Raw genomic sequence first — 5,674 nt, forward strand, 5'->3', positions numbered from 1 at the left:
TGGTGGGATTGAGGATGATGGTGGTGGGATTGAGGATGATGGTGATGGGATTGAGGATGATGGTGGGATTGAGGATGATGGTGATGGGATTGAGGATGATGATGGTGGGATTGAGGATTATGGTAGTGGGATTGAGGATGATGGTGGTGGGATTGAGGATGATGGTGGTGGGATTGAGGATGATGGTGGTGGGATTGAGGATGATGGTGGTGGGATTGAGGATGATGGTGGTGGGATTGAGGATGATGGTGGTGGGATTGAGGATGATGGTGGTGGAATTGAGGATGATGATGGTGGGATTGAGGATGATGGTGGGATTGAGGATGATGGTGGTGGGATTGAGGATGATGATGGTGGGATTGAGGATGATGGTGGGATTGAGGATGATAATGGTGGGATTGAGGATGATGATGGTGGGATTGAGGATGATGATGGTGGGATTGAGGATGATGATGGTGGGATTGAGGATGATGATGGTGGGATTGAGGATGATGATGGTGGGATTGAGGATGATGATGGTGGTATTGAGGATGATGGTGGGATTGAGGATGATGATGGTGGGATTGAGGATGATGATGGTGGGATTGAGGATGATGATGGTGGGATTGAGGATGATGATGGTGGGATTGAGGATGATGATGGTGGGATTGAGGATGATGGTGGTGGGATTGAGGATGATGATGGTGGGATTGAGGATGATGATGGTGGGATTGAGGATGATGGTGGTGGGATTGAGGAGGATGATGATGGTGGTATTGAGGATGATGGTGGGATTGAGGATGATGATGGTGGAATTGAGGATGATGATGGTGGGATTGAGGATGATGGTGGGATTGAGGATGATGGTGGTGGGATTGAGGATGATGATGGTGGGATTGAGGATGATGGTGGGATTGAGGATGATAATGGTGGGATTGCGGATGATGATGGTGGGATTGAGGATGATGGTGGTGGGATTGAGGATGATGATGGTGGTATTGAGGATGATGGTGGGATTGAGGATGATGATGGTGGGATTGAGGATGATGATGGTGGGATTGAGGATGATGGTGGCGGGATTGAGGATGATGATGGTGGGATTGAGGATGATGATGGTGGGATTGAGGATGATGATGGTGGGATTGAGGATGATGATGGTGGTATTGAGGATGATGGTGGGATTGAGGATGATGATGGTGGGATTGAGGATGATGATGGTGGGATTGAGGATGATGGTGGTGGGATTAAGGATGATGATGATGATGGGATTGAGGATGATGGTGGTGGGATTGAGGATGATGGTGGTGGGATTGAGGATGATGATGGTGGGATTGAGGATGATGATGGTGGGATTGAGGATGATGATGGTGGGATTGAGGATGATGATGGTGGGATTGATGATGGTGATGGGATTGAGGATGATGGTGGGATTGAGGATGATGGTTATGGGATTGAGGATGATGATGGTGGGATTGAGGATTATGGTAGTGGGATTGAGGATGATGGTGGTGGGATTGAGGATGATGGTGGTGGGATTGAGGATGATGGTGGTGGGATTGAGGATGATGGTGGTGGGATTGAGGATGATGGTGGTGGGATTGAGGATGATGGTGGTGGAATTGAGGATGATGATGGTGGGATTGAGGATGATGGTGGGATTGAGGATGATGGTGGTGGGATTGAGGATGATGATGGTGGGATTGAGGATGATGGTGGGATTGAGGATGATAATGGTGGGATTCCGGATGATGATGGTGGGATTGAGGATGATGGTGGTGGGATTGAGGATGATGATGGTGGTATTGAGGATGATGGTGGGATTGAGGATGATGATGGTGGGATTGAGGATGATGGTGGGATTGAGGATGATGGTGGTGGGATTGAGGATGATGATGGTGGGATTGAGGATGATGATGGTGGGATTGAGGATGATGATGGTGGGATTGAGGATGATGATGGTGGTATTGAGGATGATGGTGGGATTGAGGATGATGATGGTGGGATTGAGGATGATGATGGTGGGATTGAGGATGATGATGGTGGGATTGAGGATGATGATGGTGGGATTGAGGATGATGGTGGTGGGATTAAGGATGATGATGATGATGGGATTGAGGATGATGGTGGTGGGATTGAGGATGATGGTGGTGGGATTGAGGATGATGATGGTGGGATTGAGGATGATGATGGTGGGATTGAGGATGATGATGGTGGGATTGAGGATGATGATGGTGGGATTGAGGATGATGATGGTGGGATTGATGATGGTGATGGGATTGAGGATGATGGTGGGATTGAGGATGATGGTTATGGGATTGAGGATGATGATGGTGGGATTGAGGATTATGGTAGTGGGATTGAGGATGATGGTGGTGGGATTGAGGATGATGGTGGTGGGATTGAGGATGATGGTGGTGGGATTGAGGATGATGGTGGTGGGATTGAGGATGATGGTGGTGGGATTGAGGATGATGGTGGTGGAATTGAGGATGATGATGGTGGGATTGAGGATGATGGTGGGATTGAGGATGATGGTGGTGGGATTGAGGATGATGATGGTGGGATTGAGGATGATGGTGGGATTGAGGATGATAATGGTGGGATTCCGGATGATGATGGTGGGATTGAGGATGATGGTGGTGGGATTGAGGATGATGATGGTGGTATTGAGGATGATGGTGGGATTGAGGATGATGATGGTGGGATTGAGGATGATGATGGTGGGATTGAGGATGATGGTGGTGGGATTGAGGATGATGATGGTGGGATTGAGGATGATGATGGTGGGATTGAGGATGATGATGGTGGGATTGAGGATGATGGTGGTGGTATTGAGGATGATGGTGGGATTGAGGATGATGATGGTGGGATTGAGGATGATGATGGTGGGATTGAGGATGATGGTGGGATTGAGGATGATGATGGTGGGATTGAGGATGATGATGGTGGGATTGAGGATGATGATGGTGGGATTGAGGATGATGGTGGTGGGATTGAGGATGATGATGGTGGGATTGAGGATGATGATGGTGGTATTGAAGATGATGGTGGGATTGAGGATGATGGTGGTGGGATTGAGGATGATGGTGGTGGGATTGAGGATGATGATGGTGGGATTGTGGATGATGATGGTGGGATTGAGGATGATGGTGGTGGGATTGAGGATGATGGTGGTGGTATTGAGGATGATGGTGGGATTGAGGATGATGATGGTGGGATTGAGGATGATGATGGTGGGATTGAGGATGATGGTGGTGGGATTGAGGATGATGATGGTGGTGGGATTGAGGATGATGATGGTGGTATTGAGGATGATGGTGGGATTGAGGATGATGATCGTGGAATTGAGGATGATGATGGTGGGATTGAGGATGATGGTGGGATTGAGGATGATGGTGGAGGGATTGAGGATGATGATGGTGGGATTGAGGATGATGGTGGGATTGAGGATGATAATGGTGGGATTGCGGATGATGATGGTGGGATTGAGGATGATGGTGGTGGGATTGAGGATGATGGTGGTGGTATTGAGGATGATGGTGGGATTGAGGATGATGATGGTGGGATTGAGGATGATGATGGTGGGATTGAGGATGATGGTGGCGGGATTGAGGATGATGATGGTGGGATTGAGGATGATGATGGTGGGATTGAAGATGATGATGGTGGGATTGAGGATGATGGTGGTGGGATTAAGGATGATGATGATGATGGGATTGAGGATGATGGTGGTGGGATTGAGGATGATGGTGGTGGGATTGAGGATGATGATGGTGGGATTGAGGATGATGATGGTGGGATTGAGGATGATGATGGTGGGATTGAGGATGATGATGGTGGGATTGAGGATGATGATGGTGGGATTGATGATGGTGATGGGATTGAGGATGATGGTGGGATTGAGGATGATGGTTATGGGATTGAGGATGATGATGGTGGGATTGAGGATTATGGTAGTGGGATTGAGGATGATGGTGGTGGGATTGAGGATGATGGTGGTGGGATTGAGGATGATGGTGGTGGGATTGAGGATGATGGTGGTGGGATTGAGGATGATGGTGGTGGGATTGAGGATGATGGTGGTGGGATTGAGGATGATGGTGGTGGAATTGAGGATGATGATGGTGGGATTGAGGATGATGGTGGGATTGAGGATGATGGTGGTGGGATTGAGGATGATGATGGTGGGATTGAGGATGATGGTGGGATTGAGGATGATAATGGTGGGATTCCGGATGATGATGGTGGGATTGAGGATGATGGTGGTGGGATTGAGGATGATAATGGTGGGATTCCGGATGATGATGGTGGGATTGAGGATGATGGTGGTGGGATTGAGGATGATGATGGTGGTATTGAGGATGATGGTGGGATTGAGGATGATGATGGTGGGATTGAGGATGATGATGGTGGGATTGAGGATGATGGTGGTGGGATTGAGGATGATGATGGTGGGATTGAGGATGATGATGGTGGGATTGAGGATGATGATGGTGGGATTGAGGATGATGATGGTGGTATTGAGGATGATGGTGGGATTGAGGATGATGATGGTGGGATTGAGGATGATGATGGTGGGATTGAGGATGATGGTGGGATTGAGGATGATGATGGTGGGATTGAGGATGATGATGGTGGGATTGAGGATGATGATGGTGGGATTGAGGATGATGGTGGTGGGATTGAGGATGATGATGGTGGGATTGAGGATGATGATGGTGGTATTGAAGATGATGGTGATGGGATTGAGGATGATGGTGGGATTGAGGATGATGGTTATGGGATTGAGGATGATGATGGTGGGATTGAGGATTATGGTAGTGGGATTGAGGATGATGGTGGTGGAATTGAGGATGATGGTGGTGGGATTGAGGATGATGGTGGTGGGATTGAGGATGATGGTGGTGGGATTGAGGATGATGGTGGTGGGATTGAGGATGATGGTGGTGGGATTGAGGATGATGGTGGTGGAATTGAGGATGATGATGGTGGGATTGAGGATGATGGTGGGATTGAGGATGATGGTGGTGGGATTGAGGATGATGATGGTGGGATTGAGGATGATGGTGGGATTGAGGATGATAATGGTGGGATTCCGGATGATGATGGTGGGATTGAGGATGATGGTGGTGGGATTGAGGATGATGATGGTGGTATTGAGGATGATGGTGGGATTGAGGATGATGATGGTGGGATTGAGGATGATGATGGTGGGATTGAGGATGATGGTGGTGGGATTGAGGATGATGATGGTGGGATTGAGGATGATGATGGTGGGATTGAGGATGATGATGGTGGGATTGAGGATGATGATGGTGGTATTGAGGATGATGGTGGGATTGAGGATGATGATGGTGGTGGGATTGAGGATGATGATGGTGGGATTGAGGATGATGGTGGGATTGAGGATGATGATGGTGGGATTGAGGATGATGATGGTGGGATTGAGGATGATGATGGTGGGATTGAGGATGATGGTGGTGGGATTGAGGATGATGATGGTGGGATTGAGGATGATGATGGTGGTATTGAAGATGATGGTGGGATTGAGGATGATGGTGGTGGGATTGAGGATGATGGTGGTGGGATTGAGGATGATGATGGTGGGATTGCGGATGATGATGGTGGGATTGAGGATGATGGTGGTGGGATTGAGGATGATGGTGGTGGTATTGAGGATGATGGTGGGATTGAG

Source organism: Lampetra planeri, chromosome 20 (genome assembly GCF_965212315.1).
Source record: "Lampetra planeri chromosome 20, kcLamPlan1.2.h2, whole genome shotgun sequence".
NCBI classification, from domain to species: domain Eukaryota; kingdom Metazoa; phylum Chordata; class Hyperoartia; order Petromyzontiformes; family Petromyzontidae; genus Lampetra; species Lampetra planeri.